The sequence below is a fragment of the Canis aureus genome, chromosome 11 (assembly GCF_053574225.1).
Source record: "Canis aureus isolate CA01 chromosome 11, VMU_Caureus_v.1.0, whole genome shotgun sequence".
Lineage (NCBI taxonomy): Eukaryota > Metazoa > Chordata > Mammalia > Carnivora > Canidae > Canis > Canis aureus.
In genome coordinates this window covers 54,298,895-54,320,630 of record NC_135621.1, presented here as the reverse complement: position 1 = coordinate 54,320,630, position 21,736 = coordinate 54,298,895, and positions in this window count along the sequence as shown.

Here is a 21,736-nt window from a genome sequence, read left to right as displayed (position 1 = left end):
ATTCTTGTTTTATTTATGACTCTGATTATACTTTCTTGTTCCCAGGATAGGAAAAAGCACTATTCTGAGAATAAAGGACATACCAACCAAAGAAATTACAGGATCTGACATATGTGTATGATCATGAATTGAGGAAATATGTATGGGAATGTATTTTATAAGTGTTACTCAGAGAGATGGAATCTAATGCTGACTAGAGGAAAACTCAGTGACCCTGGAACATTCACACTAATGGTTCAACATTCTGGTTTATCTACCTGAAACTAGAAATAATAGTTTGCTTTGAGGGATCCTTGATGATTGGATATAATAATGACCTAGGGTAAATAAGGTAGAGATTTCAGAATACTTGGTATAGTATTGAAAGAGGTGTTAGAGGCCACAGGGATTTGGCAATGTTAGAATGGATTTAGATTAGGCAACTGAGACTACCATCTGCCTGTTTCCAGGAAGGGTTCAAAAGATACTGTCTTCATTATGGCAGTAAAGAATGCATTTTGGGGAGCACTTTAGTAGCTCTCTCTGCTACTTGGATGGAACTTGGATTCTTGATATCAAATAGCATTTGAAATGGCATGGGCCACATGGCAGCATGCAACTATCAGAGACAAAGTAAATGCAGCCGCTGAAATGGATAGCAAAACTAGATTAGCAAAAAGGATGCCGCAGATCCTAGAGATCTAGAGCAATGGCTATCAGCTAACTGGGGTGTGCTTAATTTGTATACTAATAAAATGAAAGAAATCTGGCTAGCAGAACAGCTGACATCAACTGTCAGCTGATGAAAATCATAGCTCCTCACCCTGGTTTCAGGTCTCGGATTAATGAGATAACTCATTGATTGAAGGGAAAGCCAAGTGTTCTTGAGGAGGATCCTTAAGAACTGTAAGTATATATAGTAAATATTCCTACAATCCTTTTCCTAACAGACTTGCAGACAATTTCTAGGGTAACTATGTTTTTTTTTTTTTTTTTTTTTGAGAGCTGACATGATACACCAGGGAACTAAAAAGGCCATTATGATCTTCTGAATAGAGTAGTAATTTATGGAAGCTAAATAATAAATGGAATTTTGACCAAATGTTTTTATAGTTGGTCCAATGGGTGTTTGGGTCCATTACAAGATAATTTTCCTGAGCCTCAAATATTTAATTGTGAACATAGCAGCTGGAAAATACTCCACATTGACTCTCTGGCCTGTAGGGTAAGTGCCATTTGGTTGGAAGGGAAAATAGAAATTTCTGAAACTGTCCTTTTATTCCAGATGACACAGAAAATTAGAAGAAATGCTGTATGTAGAGAAGAATTATAGTGATCAGTGTCAATATCAAATACTTGAAAAAGACAAGGTTGCTTTAATTACAGCTGCCTTTAATTCACCTGTTTGATTTCTACCAAAACATGGTTGGTTGTGGTGGATATTGATAAACTATTATAAACTTATCCAGGTGGTAGATCTAATTACAGTTGCTACAAGATGTGGTGTCTTCACTCGGATAGCTCAGTTAAAACTTCTGGCATTTGGTATGAGGAATTTATTCTTAAGTGGTAAAATCAACAATACCCTTTTACTGTCTTTCCTCAGGATTTAGTTGAATATCCTGCTCTTTCATAACAGACTGCAGATGGTTTTATTATGTTGCTATGCCATAGAAAATCATCAGATTTACTACATTGATGAAGCCATGGTTATTATGCTTGAGGAGAAGAAAATGGCAACTACCCTAGAAATCCTAGTAAGATATGTTCCAGAAGGTAAGAGACACATCCTACAATGATTTGGGAAATTTTACGGAAGTGTTTAGGGGTCCAGTGGTCTAGAGTAGGCTGGTGCATGCCCTATAAAGTAGCAATTTGTTGCATCTCGAATCTGCTACAACTAAGAAAGATGTAATACAGACCTTTAGGACACTAAAGTAAGATCTTTGTAGAAGAAGACTACCCACTGGAATATGTCTCTCTGCATGTTAATGAGCCCTAATGGAGAGTGAACACCAGATCTCAAGACACTAAAAACTATGAAACTTGAACTACTCGTCATAAACTGGAGTTATTAGATCTATAAAATCAGGCAAGCAGCTGTCTCTCTTTTTCATTTTACATAATTTTCAAAATTCAATTAGCCAACATATAGTATATCATTAGTTTCAGATGTAAAGTTTAGTTGTTCATCAATTGCATATAACACCCAGTGCTCCTTATATCATGCGCCCTCTGTAATGACCATCACCCATTACTTCATCCCCCTACCCACCTCCCCTCCAGCAACCCTCAGTTTGCTTCCTAGAGTTAAGAGTCTCTCACAGTTTGTCTCTCTCTCTCTGATGACTTCCCATTCCGTTTTCCCTCCCATTCCCTGTGATCATCTGCACTGTTTCTTATATTCCACGTATGAGTGAAACCATATGATAATTGTCTTTCTCTGATTGCCTTATTTCATGCAGCATAATACCCTCTAGTTCCCTCCAGATCAATGTAAATGGTAAGATTTCATCCTTTTTAATGGCTGAGTAATATTCCATTGATATATATATTATATATATACGTATAATCTTCTTTATCCATTCATCTGCTGGTGGACATCTGGGCTCTTTCCACAGTTTGGCTATTGTGGACATTGCTACTATAAGCATTGGGGTATAGGTGTGCCTTCAGATCACTACATTTGTATCTTTGGGGTAAATACCTAGTGGTGCAATTGCTGGATCATAGAGTAGCTCTATTTTTAACTTTTTGAAGAGCTTGCATACTATTTTCCAGAGTGGCTGTACCAGCTTGCATTCCCACTAACAGTGTAAGAGGGTGCCCCTCCACATCCTCATCAACAAATTATTGTTTCCTGACTTGTTAATTTTAGCCATTATGATTGTGCAAAGGGGTATCTCATTGTAGCTTTGATTTGTATTTCCTTGATGCCAAGTGATGTTGAACATTTTTTCATGTGTCTGATGGCTATTTGTATGTCTTCTTTGGAGAAATGTCTTCTGCCTATTTTTTGACTGGATTATTTGTTTTGGGGGTGTTAAATTTGATAAGTTCTTTATAGATCTTGGATACTTAGCCCTTTATCTGATGTTTTATTTGCAAATATCTTCTCCCATTTTGTAAGTTGCCTTTTAGTTTTGTTGACTGTTTTCTTTGCTGCGCAAAAGCTTTTTATCTTGATGAAGTCCCAATAGTTCATTTTTGCTTTTGTTCCCCTTACCTTTGGTGATGTGTCTAGTTAAGAAGTTGCTGTGGCCAAGGCTGAAGAGGTTCTACCTATGTTCCCTTCTAGGATTCTGATGGATTCCTCTCTCACATTTAGGTCTTTCATCTACTTTGAGTTTATCTTTGTGCATGGTATAAGAAAATGGTCCAGTTTTATTCTTCTGCATGTGGCTGTCCAATTTTCCCAACACCATTTGTTGAAGATACTGCCAATAGGATCCAACAGTACATTAAAAGGATTATTCACCCTGACTAGGTGGGATATATACCTGGGCTACAGAGGTGGTTCAATATCCACAAGTCAATCAGTACTATATATCACATTAATAAAAGAAAGGACAAGGATCATAGGATCATATGGTCCTCTCAACTGATGCAGAAAAACATTTGACAAAATACAGCATCCTTTCTTGATTAAAACTCTCCATGGTATAGGGATAGAGGAACACATCTAAATATCATAAAAGCCATATATGAAAATCCCATAGCAAATATCAATCTCAATAGGGAAAAACTTATACCTTTTACTCTAAGGTCAGGAATATCACAGGGATGCTCACTCTCACTAATGTTGTTTAACATAGTACTGGAAGACTGGAAGTCGTAGCTTCAGCAATCAGACAACAAAAGGAAATAAAAGACATCCAAATTGGCAAAGAAGAACTCAAACTCTTGCTCTTTGCAGGTAACATGATACTTTATCTGGAAAACCCAAAATATTCTATACTAAAATTGCTAGAATTCATATAGGAATTCAGCAACGTGGCAGGATATAACATTAATACACAGAAATCAGTTGCATTCCTATACACTGAGACAGAAGAAAGGAAATTAATAAATTGGTTCCATTTACAATTGCACCGAAAACCATAAGATACCTAGGAATAAGCCTAACCAAAGAAGTAAAGGATCTGTACTTGAAAAACTACAGAGTGGCTGTACCAGTTGAATATGTATGTATGTATGTATGTATACACACACACACACACATATATAGTGCGTATATATATATATATATGTATATATACTACAGAACACTTATGAAAGACACAAAGAAGTGGAAAAACATTCCATCCTCATGGATTGGAAGAGCAAATATTGTTAAAATGTCTATGTTACCCAAAACAATCTATATATTCAATGCAATCCCTATCAAAATACCAACATTTTTCACAGAACTGGGACAAATATTCTTAAAATTTGTGTAGAACCAAAAAAGTCCCCAAAAAGCCAGAGGAGTGTTGAAAAAGAAAACCAACATTACAATGCCAGACTTCAAGCTCTATTACAAAGCTGTAATCATGAAGTACTGGTACTGGCACAAAAACAGACACATAGATCAATGGAACAGAATAGAGAATCCAGAATTGAACCCTCAACTCTATAGTCAACTCATCTTCAACAAAGCAGAAAGGTTTTCAATTCCTGAAAAAAAGAACTGCATTTCTACAAATTAATACACCCGATAAAGAGGTCTCTAAACAAAGAACATTTTAACCCTAAGAGGAATTCTGTAGTTATCTCACAAAGTATGTTTTTTCATCGTACGATATGATTTTACCAAAAATCCCATAGCAACAGGACTCATATTTATAAAATCCTTTAGTAGTGAGGCTATCTTATTATACACACACACACACACTCACACTCACAAACTGGGAAAGGGTAAACTATTTGGTACCAAGGGCTAAACTGAGATGAATGTCCCCCCAGAATAGGACCAATTCCCCATTAAACAGCCAACAGATATGCTATATCAAGAAGGAAAAGACTGACTCTGTCCAAAAGCTTAAATGCAAGAACCTACATATCAAAACGGAGGTGATTTTTAAATATAAGGAAAACACACTTCACAGATATTGGGTAATTGTTAGTTTTTATTTAAATGTCAAGGTAGTCTACTTTTATCAGTATCCCATTACTGTTTTTAATTTTCTTTCCTTCTTTCTTTCTTTCTTTCACTTTTTTTTTCCTTTGGTCACACTTCCTTGTAGGACACTAAATTTGTCTGTATCACTTAGAGATGGAGGTGTTCTTTCACAATTTCTCTTAATGAGGCTATTAATAAATGTCTTAAGATTTTTATATTCACTTTGCCCACAAAATTTCATCATTTTCTGCATTAAGCAGAGAGACAATTTGGTCACTAAGAAGATTTTACTAATTGGGGATGTTGAAAATATTCAACCAATGGGCCAATCTGATTGTGATTTAACACCAGCTTAAAAGTTAGATTTTGTTTGTGAAACCATGTTGTCTTTTATCTTAGACTGTTCTCCATTCAGGTCATTTCACTGTCAGCTATTCAATGTTTCTAAAATTGGAAAATTCTTAAGTCTTTCAGCAGCAGAAACATCAGTCTAACTATCCGTGAATGCACATTTAAACTTTTTTTATAACTTTTCTTTTTTCTCTCTAGAGATTAAAACACAGGCTCAAAAAAAAAAAAAAAACAAAACAAAACAAAACAAAAAAAAACCAAAGGCTCAACATATAGCAATTCATTCACAAAATATTTTTTAAGTTCATAACATGAGCCAGGAATTATGTGTGTGTGTGTGTATAAACATACATAGTATGTATTATACACGTGTGTGTGTGTGTGTAGATAGTACATCAGTTAATAAAGCAATTTTGAATTTTACTCTAAGAGACACAATGAAACTGTTGTAAAGTTTTTTTTAAAGATTTTATTTATTTATTCATGAGAGACACACAGAGAGAGGCAGAGACATAGGCAGAGGGAGAAGCAGGTTCCATGCAGGGAGCCCGATGCGGAACTTGATCCCAGATCACAACCGGAGCCAAAGGCAGATGCTCAACCACTGAGCCACCCAGGTGCCCCTGTTGTAAAGTTTTGAACCAAGTGATATAATTGCTCTTCCATTTTAATTATCCATAAAATAAGATAAAGTTTATAGTATTCATCAATAGCTTGAGTATAGGCTCTGAGACACATAAAAGTGTCAAGCAGAATATCAAGGTCTTGTCTTAAGCACTAGGAAGAATAAGTTAACATTTGCGGAGCTTGGTAAGACTCAGAGAGTAGCTGATTTAGGGAGAAAATTCAGGAAAATCTTGAGAAATGCACAAAGCTTCAGCTCTCAATATTTCTTTTAATTTCTACAGTCTAGACTAGAAAATATAAAACCTCAAACTCCCCTTTACATCTCTTCCTTAATGATAAGATCATAGAGTGAATATTTTGCAAGCTTCCCCTTCTTATGCTCTGTCCATTTTCAGCTATTTAACCAAGAACTGAGCAAATCTTACTAGCACCCAAACATAACTTTCTGAACCTTAGCACTAGGTCATGTCTCAGAGAAAGGCAGAAAGAGAAAATGATTACTTAACTTTTTTTTTTTTTTTTGGCTTCTTCCTCAATATTACTCTACCTCTACTCCATTAAAATCTTCACACATCCTAAATCACTTGGATTAGAGGGCTATTTTTTTCCTATTCCAAATGTATTTATTATAGTGATCTTGATGCCATTCCTATTTAAGAACTTGCCTTAGCCCTGATTTCCTAGAAAATAGCACCTGGAACAGGGATCATATACTAATACTTTATCAGGAGGTAGAACCCCAAGACAAGAATAAGGGGGAAAGGACACGACCCAGCAAAGAGGACAAGCAAACACATGTTGCATTAAAGATTTGGCCACCGTTTTATCAGAAAACTCGTAATAGTGACAAGGAGAGGCCATATAGAGCCACCCCTTCTTGGGAGAGAAGGGGAAGTACTATTTTAAAGTGACATGTTATAATCATAGTGACAGAAAGTAGAATGGTGGTTTGAAGATGCTGGGGATAAGTGGGAATAAGGGCCTATTGTTTAACGGGTATAGAGTTTCTGTCTTACAAGATGAAAAGAATTGTAGAGATAGATGGTGGGGATGGTTGTACAATAATATGAATGCTATTAACATTACTGAACTGCCAACTTAAAAATGGTTAAGATGGTAAGTTTTATGTTATGGGCATTTTACCCCAAAAACAAATAAAAAGTATTAGAGGCTTTACTATCTGATTTCCCATTTAGGGAAGAGCCTACACCTGAATATCTGATGAGTTTCTGTAATGTGCATCTCAGGCATCTTTGATAAACTGTGAGATCTAGCTTGTCATTCTGAGATCTCATTTTCCCCACATCCACAGTGTAGCTGTTCTTAATCACATTGAGGTCTACTAAAATCCTGTGTAGAGCACCTATGGGCAGAGTCAGTCTTTTCCTTCTTGATATAACATATCTGTTGGCTGTTTAATGGGGAATTGGTCCTATCCTGGGGGAATATTCATCTCCGTTTAGCCCTTAGTACCAAATAGTTGACCCTTTCCCAGTTTGTGCTTGTGCGTGTGTGTGTATGTGTGATAAGATAGCCTCACTACTAAAGGATTTTATAAATATGAGTCCTAGTGCTATGGGATTCTTGGTAAAATCATATCATAGGATGAAAAAGAATTACTTTGTGGGATTACTACAGAATTCCTCTTAGGGTTAAAATTCTCTTTGTTTAGAGACCTCTTTATTGGGTGTATTAATTTGCAGAAATGAGGTCTGTTTTGTTTTGTTTTGTTTTGTTTTCAGGAATTGGAAACATTTCTCAGACCCTGTCCCAACACCCCCATGGCTGCAACAGGGTAGCTCAATCACTGCAGCATCACTTTCTACCTTTGGTGATTCAAGCCATTCCTGCTTGTCTCTTCTTTCTGCTTCCTCCTTCTAACTCCTCATAACTATCATAACTATTGTTTAAGGATCATGTATATCTCCTCACTCCTGAATCTCCTTGGAAAGAGATCTAATAAGTTTGTTTCTGTTCCTCAGAGAGTGACCCTGTTGAGTAAAACTGTCCCTTCATGCCACATCCTAGTATGCTGGCCAGGCTACAAACAGCCACTTATGTACCCATCACCTATTCCTAGTCCAACTACTTGTGGCAAAGGTGTTTTGTCACTTGGTTCAAAGCATAATAATCTATGCATGAGAAATGGCCACAAAAGGTGCATTTCAGAGGACCTGAAACTTCTCAGAGAGTCACTCTAACAGGCAGGCATTTGTCCTGGTCTGATGAATACGTATTGCTGAAACCCAGAATGGTCCAGGTTAACTGGGTTTTAAGTAGGTTACAGTGAACTACTAACACTGAAGACTCATTCTTTATAATTTCAAACACTCAAAAATACTTGTCTTCTAGGACCATATTCAACTATACTTACACAAAAATTTCCCTCTGCCCCAAAAAAAGTTTGTATGAAATGTATCTCCGTCCCTGCAAACATGTTGAGAGTTATTCAGTCATTAAGAATTTCTAGGGAATTCAAACTGGAATTCCATCCATTTATTCATAAATAATACGTTGGTATTTGATAGAATATTTATGGTGATAATGCCCTGAGACAATCAAAACATTGGTCAGGGAAATTATTATGGGTTTGGAGTCTATGTAAAGAGACTACATCACCAGGAAGCTTTAAATAGGCAAACAGCAAATAGTGCAATACATATTGCTCATGACTGAGCAAATACTTCCAGTAAAGCAAAGGGTCAAATGGAGTTGACTTAAAATAGAGCAGGGACAATTTCGGCAGTCACTTACACCAGTGAAGAGAGGGTGGGGAAGCAAGACAGATAAGGAATTCTATTTAAAGAAACACTGATGTCCTCTACCCAATACAGGGAATCATCTGTGAGACTAGAATAAATGTAAAAGGCTGATACCCTTGCAGAGGTCTGGCAGGGCCAGCAGAGCCATTGTTACCTCAATATCAGGCCTCAGTCACTCAGAAAGAAAATCCCTACAGCACATAAGAAGGTCAAGATTGGAGTCACATCCGGGAGAATCTCTGCTCTTCAGTTCTGAAAGTTTATATTCACTGCAGGGGGAAAAAAACCCCAATTAACTGAGGGTACAAAAGTCTCCAACAGAAAAGTCACTGTACAATAGCTAAAGAAAGGCTTTAACCATGAGAAGAGTCAAAACGTTGGTGTGCTCTCTCAATGTATGTCCCTTTAAAAAATTTTTAAATTTGTTTTTAAAGATTTTACTTATTTATTCATCAGAGAGACAGAGAGAGAGAAGCAGGCTCCCTGTGAGAAGCCTGAAGTGGGAATCGATCCCAGGATCCCGGGATCGCGACCTGAGCCACAAAATGAACATGCTCCTGAAATGAACATATATGTGCCCATATTCAAAGAGGAAATCAGCTAAAAAACAATCTTGTTTTCCTACGTTCCCCACCCTCCCTTACCATCTATACAAAATTTCCATTGTTTGCCTTTCAAGCCTACTGATTCCAATTTCTTTATACACCTATCACAATGCCTCATTCTTGACAGAAGAAATAAATGGAAGTTTTGGGGAGACTGAATTTTATTGCTTTACATTAGGAGGCAGACATCTCAAGATTCAAGACAATTGAGTGCTATCACAGGAGGTTATTTTCAGTAGCAATTTTTAAGGGTCCAAAAAGGCAGTTTGATAATCATACATATATCCATAACATAATCAAATATAGCACTGAACATGTCATTCTCAGGTTAAAAGAATGAACATTCAGAGTCACATGGAAATTCCAGTCCGTGTATTTATTATGATGAACCCATATATTAGAATTTGGCTCAATACATGACTCATTTTTACACAAGTGAGTAGTACAGATTTCCTTGTTGGTATAGAGCAAGAAAATGTAAGAAAACATAGCTAATAGCTATATATAGCTAATATTTTAATTTTTTAAATTCTTACTTTGGAATCAGTGGAGTGAACTGCTGTTCATTCTCTAAGTCATTTTATAGTTTTAATCTGTGCTGATGGGCTGTTCCAAGAATGGTAATTATTTAATTCAATCTGATAGTTTCATATATGAATGTATTGCATATATAGATTTAATGGCTGGTTAGATTAGGTCAGCTGTATGTGAGAATATTTGTAATAACTTATCCCAGTGCCCTATTAGTCACCTGAAACATCTTCAGGCTTCCCGCACTATGTTCACATAATTAGTCATAGTCAGCTCAATGACAAATATAGTCACATTATTTGTAGACAAATGCTATCTGTGTGATTGACTAAATTAACCCCAAAATTGTCTGCACAAAATTCATCATTTAGAAAAAAATGTCAAATCCATTCCAATCCTGACTTTTCTAAAAGGGTGAGTATGAAAGTCTCCTTAACAGCCTGTCTTCTCAAGAGTTCTTTCCAAGAGCCTTGCTGGGACATGTATTAGCAAGAAGTCAGTGTAGATCAATGAGAAGATGTGCCCCAAAACTCTGGCTCAATGTATTGCATGCCTTTACATTTTTAGCTATTCTTAATTTATAGATTCAAGTCAATAGCCACCTTCACTATTATCTAAATATTCAAGGCACTTTCATGATGAAAAGACAGATGTTATATTTAGTAACAGTTGTTGAGGAAGATTGACCAATATTTGGAAGTTTCTGAAAGAAAACCTTTAAAAAAAAAAAAAAACTTCAATGAGGTTATCTTTCAGTGATTAAGACCTATAGGAAACATACACACATGTAGACACACACAAAGAAAAGTTTTCACCTAACCTTGAGTGCCCCATTTTTACTATCATAAGGTAATTGACAGATTTAGCCTTGCTTTTCACTTCATACCCTAGGAAAAAATGGTGAAGTCAAAACGATATCATTGGAAGGGATTGACTCTAAATGTTTGCTCACTTACGTTGAATGATAAAAATATAGAAATATAATTCAATATACTTATATAAATATGTATATGTTTTTATATCATAATTTTTCATTCAACATAAGTGGGGCAGACATTTAGTGGGCTTTCTTTTTTTTTTTTAAGAGAGGAGAGAGAGAGAAAGAGAGGGAAGGAGAGAGAAAGAGATGAAGGAAGGACAAAGGGGGAGGGTGAGAGATAATCTTAAGCAGGCTCCATGCCCAGGGCAGACCCCACCACGGGGCTCTATCTCACAACATTGATATCATGACCTGAGCCGAAAACAAGAGTCAGATGCTTAATCAACTGAGCTACCCCAGTGCCCCTAGAGTTATATGTATACATAGAAAGCACTTAAAAAAAAAAATAATGTGTATACATAGAAAGCACTTTATAAAAATATATGTCTATAGTATATATAATTGTGTTTTTTTTTTTTAATAAACTCTATCCTCAGCATGGGGCTTGAACTCACAACCCCAAGATCAAGAATCACATGCTCTATTGAGCCAGCCAGGCACCCCTATAGAGTTTTATATATTTCTAACACATATAATATCTCAAAAAATTTTCCAGGTATAACCCTTAAGTATCCATTGACTCGATAAGGCCTAAAAAGATCAGGAGAGTAAGAATGGCTTCATTCTGTATTTGGAAGGCTGGAAGCAAGATTTTTTTTTTAGGGTTTTAAGAACTAAGAAATTTACAATAAAAAAAAAAAAAAAAAAACAAACAAACAAAAAAAAAAACCCCATAGTTAATTGTGGAGGAGGCCATGGAGAGGATGTGCTTTGGTTGACCCACCAGCCAGACCTGATTACAGAGTCCCTTGCTCCCTCCCTTTTCCTTGGGTTGTATGTTCTGCCCACTATTCCCATAGTTGGAGCCATTTTCAGGGACATAGTATTGAGAGAACAATGTGCTGTTGATATTCCTTGGACTGAATCCAGCTACATGAGGTCTTCATACAAACTTTTAAAGATCTGGTGGGCAAATGTGGAGTTGTACTCATCCTGTGGCTGGCCAAGACAAGTCTTGTAAATGTGTTCCCTTGTTTATTAAAACTGCCCCTTACCAGTTTAAAGTGGCCTGCTTCTTTCTTTTGGCTCTTCCTGTCTCCGTGTATGGGGTCCAGTTTGCAAATCAACATTAGTGGATGCTTGTAATCAAAGTGTCCAACTTAATTATGTATTAGACAAATTGCTAAAATATCCTCTATAAGGACTACTATTTTAAAACCCAGTACCTAGGCAGCAACAGATACATAAAATAATAATAATAATAAAATAATAGGGACGCTTGGGTGGCTCAGCGGTTAAGTGCCTGCCTTTAGCCCAGGGCGTGATCCTGGAGACCCGGGATGGAGTCCCATGACGGGCTCCCTGCATGGAGCCTGCTTCTCCCTCTGCCTATGTCTCTGCCTGTCCCTCTCTGTGTCTCTCATGAATAAATAAATAAAATCTTTAATAAAATAATTTAAAAAAAAACCTTTGTCTTTATTGACTATTTAAAAAAATAAGAACTGTTTCCAAGAAAGAATACGAGGTAATGTGCTAGGCCAACTGACATTCAAATGCAGAGTCTGTCATTTTGTGCAAATGTGGAAATGCTACATAAACTTTTCTGATCCCCAGCTTTCTGTTTTATAAAACAAGGTTACTAACAAATACCTTACATGGTTTTTGTGAGGTGCAAATTAGATCACACATAGCTCTAAATACAGCACTCAGCATCTCACAAGTGTTTAATAATTTTTTTTAATGAAATGGTTGAATAGAATTGTGAAAAGCATCAGCATGCAGATATAACTTTGGAAGGTCCTCCAAAAGGAAAATTCTCTTGTTTTAAAAAAACAAGGTCTTCTTCTGTTTTGCTATTTCCATTTTTATAGTTGAAAAAACGAATATGTTGTAGTCTCCAGAAAACCATACATATAAGTAAGAGTAGCTCTATAGATAAAGGGTTAATTTATCATATTGTTTTTTAAAAAGATTTTTAGTACTTATTTATTCATGAGAGACACACACAGAGAGGCAGAGACACAGGCAGAAGGAGAAGCAGTCCCAATATGTGACTCGATCCCGGACCCCGGGATCACACCCTGAGCTGAAGGCAGATGCTCAACCACTGAGCCACCAGGTGTCCCAATTTATCACATCGTAAGTGGCTAACATCTGCTAAAATCAGAAGGCTACATTTTGAAGGTGCCATGCTGAGAAATTGAGGGAAGATGTGGAAAGAAATGGGTACAAAAGAAAACTTTGGCTCTTAAGTTGAGACTAGTATAGCGTATGAGATGTTTATAGATGCATAAAGCTTATTACTCTAGACCTTCTTTGAACATAATTAATGCCCTATTCCTAAATACAGTATCGTTGATTTTTATCTTGTTTAGAAAAACTAGGATTAGGGGCACTAGGGAGAGCACTTGATGGGATGAACACTTATACTATATGTTGGCATATTGAATTTAAATAAAAAATTTTAAAAAAAGAAAAACTAGTATTGACTACCTTATATTTTCTATTGTTTCATAATATTTAGTCTATATAGATACAGATATGAATATGGATATACAGATATATAATTTGACTCATAACACCTTCTGAAGTAAGTATTGTTACAAGTATTACACCATTATACATGTGAAAAAACTAAGACGTTCAGTGATTTATTCTGGTTTATATTGAAGGTCTAATTAGTTCATGTTTATCATTTAAATATCACCGTTTTAGTTTATAACCCAAATAGCCTTGTAATTAATGACTCACTTAAAAAATAATATCATGATTACTATTTCGTTCTCCTATTCACAAGAGAGTAATATTTTGTGTAATGGGAGTATTAGTATCATTTAGAGGAAAACATATTCAAAATTAGATACTCAATGCATATGAAATATGAACTTTCTCTTAGCAAGACAGGGTTGTATGATTATTCCCTTAATGCAGTTTAAAATATTTTTTACGTACACTCTCAGCTGCAATATAGCTAGAGGGACAATGAGTAAGAAAAATACACACCTATACAAACACACTTAAGCATAAAAGAGTGCTTTGTGAGTCTATTTTAAGACAGCCTCTGAGATTCCAGAATCCTTGTGGGTGTGCAGACTTTGAAAAGGGTTGTGGTTCTGCACTGAGAGGCTGGCACAAGAATATGAAAACAAAGGTTTAAATCCTAAGGAAGTAAACCTGAATATGGAAAAAAAAACCCAAATCTCAAAGCATAAAGGTGTTTATGAAAGAATTATTATTATAAACCATTTGAAAGCAGCCCAAATGTCTAAATATTGAGCAATAGTAAAATATAGCTATACAAATGATATTTATGAAGATTTTATGGTAACAGGAACATAGTTTTGATTTAGAGTAAAATAAAACGGGAGACAAAAGCAAAGATAGAATATGATAGGTATGTTTATGAGAAAAGTATACAATTATCTGCAAAAAAAAAAAAACAGTGTAAAGAAGCAAAATGTTAGTATGAATTTTATGTGGGTGATGGGATAGACTAATCTTTCTTCTTCCTACATTTCTGTATTTCTCAAAATTTTTATAATGGAAAAAATAGAATTTATTCTTGTTTAAATTACCATTCTACTTTTTTTTACATATGAAAACAATCATGGACTTTATATCAACTAAGAAAATAGAAATAACTAGATATTTCAAAGGTGGGAATTTACATAGGAAGTTGGTTGCAGGTTTTGGGTGTTGGAGGCTGGAATCAACAACCTCTCCTGAGTGAAGTATCACTGTGTTGACCCTGACAGGAACAACAACAAAAATTCACCCTCCTGCCTGTTAGTATCTCCTTGTTGCCCCCTATTGGCAGGATCTAGGAAGCTCCTGGCAGCTGAGAAACGCAGTTTGCAAAATCAAAGCCAAAGTACCATAAAGCAAGTATAAAAGGATGGCTTTAGGAAAAAAAAAAAGAAGAAGAATAAGACAATAACTTAATAACAACCCAGGATTATTCTGAATAAATAATAAGAAGAATGCATAAAATGCACTGAAAATCCTAGAAGAACACTATTGAGACACAGAAGCCTTTATTAATGACTTCTGTTAATTTGATTACCAAAGCCAAAATGCTTCTTAATGGGATGAATTGAGTACAAATTAGTGATGTTAAACTTTTAACATGTATCATTTGTTTTTATTAAAGTGATTCAGCCATCACTATTCTACCCCAATAGGTATTTTATTAAGAGAACGAATTTAAATGTACATGATAAATGAGCTGTATTGAAAATTCTATTTTTCTTCAATTCTAACCTCTAGATCTTAATTAACTTCTCCACTACTGTTCCCATAGAAACCAGCAATGCAATCAATAAGATGCAAAGGTAGTAATGTACATGCAGAAGCATTCTACAAGTACAGTAACAACATTTATTTTAAATCATGGAACAAATTAGTATTTGCAATTAGATTTGAGGTAATATATTTCAAAAATTCAAAATGGAAAATGCAATCTAATGGTAAACAAAAATGATAAACTTTCCCTGAGCTCCTCTGGTTTCTCTATTCCAATGTAAAATAAGCATAATGCCCAGAAAATTTAAGGTCTTATTTTTGTGTGGCAATTTTTTTTTGGTTTCTTGGATTTTTTTTTAATCATGCCATGTCCCACCCCCTCACCCCACACAAACGCATAAAAACACAACCACAAAACATAGTAAAAAATGTAAAAGCCAAGCTCCTGTGCATAAGGAAGCTGTCCCATTCCGACCCCTTTTTTTCACTCTTAGATTCACAGGCTATCACAACATTATGGATTTGAGGCAGACACCAAGACAAATTCTCCTAGGATTGCTCTTGCCCTTAAGTGATTAAACAAACAAAGAAGAAAATGCTAATTGAGTATAATTCTACCAGTTAGATCATGAATGAGCTGTTGAGTACAATAGTTCATAGAACCATGCCTATGTCCCAGTTAGAATGCCCGGGGAACATTCCACCTCAGCCATTCTGAGTCTAGGTGTGATGACAGTAGCATGCCTCCATCACACTAAGGTCTGCTGCAAGTAGCTTATTAATAATAATTGACAACACAAAAGCAAACAATAATTATAAATGTTTCACTTAAAAATAAAAAAGTAGAGTGTGTCCAAGGTTATTTCTCTATATTTTAGCTCTCCTTACCTTGATTTTGATGAGCTTTTGTGAACTTAGGGGAGTAGATTAAAAGCTATTGGTTCATAAACTTTTGATTATGATAACTTTATTTCTCGAGTGCATTGTGGAGAAAAACATTGTCACAACGAATGTGATAATCTACACTTAACTACTTGGTTGCATCTTCCCTGTCTTATTCTGCTATGACAAACAGAAAGGGCACTTACAAGTTAAATTAGTTTTTAGGAATGCATCAATAAAATGCTAAAGCACTTTGACAGCAGATTTGTACCATTGATTTCTTATTTTTCAAATGGATTATGATATTATTTAATCGATTTACTGAATAGGTGACTATTTCAAGATATTTTCACATTGTCAATATATACCTATAGTTAGATAATTAAAAATAAATAATAATTGGGATGTCTGATATTTTTGGGGCATATTAAGAACAGATTAAAGTGTTTACACTATTTATTAAAATACGATCTCTTTAAAAAAAACAAAAACAAAAACAAAAAAACCAATGGGACCTCTTTCCTGTCTCCAAGTACTGGGTCAATATATTAAGGGGATTGAAGATCTACACAGATCTGGCACATTATCTAAGTTAATATATTGTATTATCATTTTACAGATATAGAGGACAGTTTTTATTTCAATACGCATACTAATAAATTTTGAAATATACAGATTTCATAATTTCTCAACCCCAGTTATCTTCAGTGCTGTGCCATTTTTCTTCAGCTGTCTTAAAGCATACCACTTTGAATTTCTTCATCATCAAAGACTACCTCATTGACAATTTTAAGTTTGAAATTCCCTTCTTGAACCATGAATCCTCGTTATGCATTCCATACTGTTCATTAATTCTTACTTTCCCTCCTCTGTAGGGGATTAATGCTTCCCTAACCTGTTGAACTCCGGAATTACCATGTGGTATGCATGAACTAATGAAATCCATGTGAAAACCCATGTGTGCCACTCCCAGACAAAAGCTTTAAGAACAAGTGAGAATCCTGTAAGTTTATTTTTCTCTTTTCTACAATTAAAAGTAGAGATGCAGGCTGTGGCTCTTTAGTCATGGGTCCTAGAGTATCCATAGTGATGATGTGATGATGTGGAGCAGATCATTCATCTAACTCATAATGAACATGCAATGTGAACATAATATAATTCTTGTTGTTTGGGGTGCTTGGGTAGCTCATCCGGTTAAGCATCTGACTCTTGGTTCCAACTCAGGTCATGGTCTCATGGGTTGTGGGATTGAGCCCCACTTTGGACTCTGCACTTAGTATGGTGTCTGCTTGAGATTTTCCCTCTCCCTATGCTCCTCCCCTTTACTTGTCCTGTCTCTCTCTTTCTCTCTCTCATATAGATAGATTAGATAGATAGATAGATAGATAGATAGATAGATAGATAGATGATAGATAGATAGATAAAAGTCTTATAAATAAAATCCTTGTTGTCTTGAGTCTTCAGCAAACTAAGACCCAATTTGTTCACTTTTCTAAGTAGACTTTCACTGGAACATTGGCAGACTCATTTGTTTATGTACTGACTGTGGTGCCATTTATGCTACCATGAAGAGTTGAGTAGTTGTGGCAGAAAATGTGCACATGAGACCTAACTAGTTACCCTCTGGCCCTGATGGAAAAAGTTTCTGAAGTAGCTTTAAGTCACTGAAATTTCAGAGACATTTGTGACTGTACCTTGACCCAGACCATCCTTTCATTTAGTATACTACTCTCTTGGTATTTGGTCATGGACTAACTAATGCGCATGAATCCCTACATTATTTGTTTTTAGGATTATATGATGGTGGAGATGACCTTGTAGTAGAGACTGCCCTGACCGAGGAAGAACAAAGTGAGCTAGGCACTAGGCACAGGGTTCTGGAGCAAAGGCAGCTCAATCACAGTACTTTCAAAATCAGCATCATTTCTTTCAGACACCTCAGGCTGTCATAACAAAATACCATAGAAGGGGTGGGTTAAACAACAGACATATATCTCTGGTAGTTCTGGCAGCAGGAAGTCCAAGACCAGGGTGCCAGGATGATCAAGTCCTGGTGTTAGCCCTCTTCCTGACTTGCAAAAAGCCTTTTCCCATGTCCTCAACAAGCTAAGAGAGTTCCAATTTCTTCTCACAAGGACACTAATCTCATCATGGGTGCCTTAGCCTTAGAATTTAAGCCTAATTACTTCCCAAAGGCCTCAACTTCAAATATTTATCCATTGGGGGGACTTAGGGCTTCAAGATATGATTTTTTGAGGAGTGTTGGGACATTCAGTTCATAACATAGCCCAATGCTAGGGCACCCAGACAATGGCCAAGATTAAAGAGATAGGATAGGGGCACGTGGGTGGTGCAGTCAGTTAAGCATCCAATTCTTGGTTTGGGCTCCAATTTTGATCTCAGGATTGTGAGATTGAGCCCTGCATCAGGTTCTGCATTCAGCTCGGACTCTGCTTGGGATTCTCTCTCCTTCTCCCCCTCCCCCTCCTACTCATGCTTGCGTTCTCTCTCTCCCTCTCTCTCTCAAAATAAAGAAATATTTAAAATAAATAAAGAGACAGGATGATGAGCAGTTGTCATGTATGAGATCCATACAGGCTAATTGGGGCAAGGTTCTGATCCTCAGCGTGAAGACAGCACATACAGGGCAAGATAGCAGGCTCTCACAATATGTGGGCAGAATTCTGAGCACATTTGAGCATTTCAGAGGCAATCTGTTTAGAAATAAAAGACAGGACTTAAAACAGATAACCATTTCTAAAGATTGAACAGATGGGTTTGGCAATGGAAGATAAGTATTTACAGACAAATGTGGAAAGAAAGAGAAGAAAAGGAATGGAAGGCAAACAGACAAATGTATCTAATTCTATGGACTTTGGCTTCTGATTGGCAAAGAGAAAAACACAAGGGGGCCAGGCTGTCTCTAGGGGGTCTGAGTGGACAATTTTTTAAAGATTTTATTTGTTTATTCATGAGAGACACACAGAAAGGCAGAGACATAGGCAGAGAGAGAAGCAGGCCCCTCGCAGGGAGGCTGATATGGGACTCGATCTCAGGACTCCAGGATCACACCCCGAGCCGAAGGCAGGCACTCAACCACTGAGCCACCCAGGTGTCCCCTAAGTGGACAATTAATGATCAGCACCTCTGGATGGGGGAGGAGAAGGGACACTGAGGATGGTGATCTATAGCTACTTTTGTTAAGATCGGTGCATATAAGTGGACAGAACCGAGGGTGGAGAAGCAGCAGATTCAACTGTAATAATTTGGGGGAAGGTAGAGTGAACATATTTTCTTCCTATCTTATACAAAATTCTATCTTTGCCATTATCATCATCTTTAGTCATTTTATATTTTTCCATATTCTTGCAGGCTGTGCATCCCCTTTCTGGTTTAGTTTGTTCCTTAAGCAACCTAAATTCTAGGGTCAGTCATTTCATGTATATTTTGTTTGGTTGGAGCCCAAACTCCCTTTCATGTCCTGCCCACTAATCCTCATCCCAACCACAAACTGGTTTAGATCCCTAAGCTCTCCTTTTCTGGCTTCTTAGCTTTGTTTGAGAAACTCATTGAACGGTGACGATCAGTTCCAAACCAAATACATTCTCCCTAAACTTGGCAGGACCCAAATACAACTCAGCAATTCCCTTAGCCTTCCCTAATTGATTCCCAATTATATATAAGTCCTGCATTATAATTCCAACAGCTGTTCCAAACTATCTTCAAGCCCCACTTACAACCCATTCATTCATTCATTCATTCATTCATTCATTCATTCATTCAATAATAGTTTTTGTATTTACTATATGCCAGGCTCTCTGTTAGCTGTTAGGTAATAGCAGTGAATGAGATTGGTGTGGCCCCAGCCTTCATGGGTTTAGTGAGTGAGACAAACAAAAGCCAAGCAACTAAGATATACTGTGATTAGAGCAGTGATACAGAGAGTACAGGTATGTAGTAGACTTTTATCCTAGCTCTTAAGTTTTGCTTTCTTAAATTAAAACCTAGAAGAGTGCTTTCCTGGCCTCCTAGCAGTCTGGGGAATTATACCTGCAATGAGTGTCCCCCAACCTATCATTTCAGAAGACTGATTTGGAAAACAAATAAACAAGCAAACAAACTAAAAACTGAATTGAATTCAATCTGGCAAGTGTGGGAGAGACACAGTAGCATTCAGTTGCTCATTATAAAGGAAGGCACAGTAGCAGCTCTAGGTATCCAGGGCCGATGGTTTTTGCTGTGTCCAGCAAGAACAAGTCTCTTCAGGAGAAGTTCAGGCATTTCTTTTCATGTTGGCATCACCCTCAAGCCTGATTCTCTAGTTCTCTGCTCTGATGATATATTGTCTGCTATTTAATAATATTTAATAAAATTCTTTTCTGCTTAAAAAATCTAAAGTGTTCTTTTGCTTATAGCTAAGAACTCTAATAGCTATGAGAGTGTTTGGGAATATACAGGAGGAGCTCATAGCTGGGGTAAGACTAGGCTGTCTAATATTGCCTGGAGAAATCACGGTTCAAGCTGAGACCTAAAGGATAACTAGAATTGATTCAAATGAAGCAAGTGCAAAACAAGTTTCAAGGAAGAGGAAATAGTTGAGAAATGAGGAAATATAGAATACTAATAGAATTCAGTCTGACCAGAGAATGCAGTGAGGGTAATAAGATAGGGCATGGAGGCAGTGCTGAAAAATGAAGCTACAGAAGTCAGCAAGAACCATAACAATATGACCATAAAAGCTAGGTAAGGAGTTTGACTTTTATTCTAAGAGTAATGGAGAGCCTATGATATACTGTAGGTGGAGTAGGGAAATAATCAGATATCACTTTAGGAAGATCACTATGGCTTCTGTAGGGAAACTATTTTGGGGTAGGACAAGAACCAAGGCAGGGAGATTGAAGTGCTCTGGGTCAGAACTGGGGAGGGGGGCTTAGCAGGGTGGAAGCAGGAGGGAGAGGAAGAAATAGAGTGATTTGAGAAAATGCTTTACAACAAAATTTATAAAGATGACTAAGGTCATCTAATGTGTGTTTCCTTAACTGTCCTTCTTTCCATTTCAAGATTTATTAAGTATGTATGTATGTATGTATGTATGTATTGCTAGAGACTATTCTAGGTGTCAGGAGAATAATCAGTATGAGCCAGATGAGGCACCTCTTCTCTTGGAGAACAGAGGAGACAAATGATAAATAAATACTGAGAGGGATCCTTGGGTGGCTCAGTGGTTTGGTGCCTGCCTTTGGCCCAGGGCGTGATCCTGGAGCCCTGGGATCAAGTCCCACATCAGGCTCCTGGCATGGAGCCAGCTTCTCCCTCTGCCTGTGTCTCTGTCTCTGTCTCTCTCTCTCTCTCTCTACGTCTATCATGAATAAATAAATAAAATCTTTAAAAAAATAAATAAAAAAATAGATACTGAGAAAGATGATTTCGGGGGGGGGGAGGGGTATGTGCCCTATTCATTGAAACAGGGAAATGTGATTAAAAAGTGACCTAAGTAGAGGCTCCATCTCATTGGGAAGTCAGAGAAATCCTCTTTAAGAATACCACATCTACACTGAGACTTCAGTTAAGAAAAATTGTTGACCATTGGGAAGTCCTGGGAGTGAACATTGCAGATAGAGGTAAAAGCTAGAGAAAACGTAAATTTGGGGGAGTGAGCTTGTATGTTTGAAGAGCT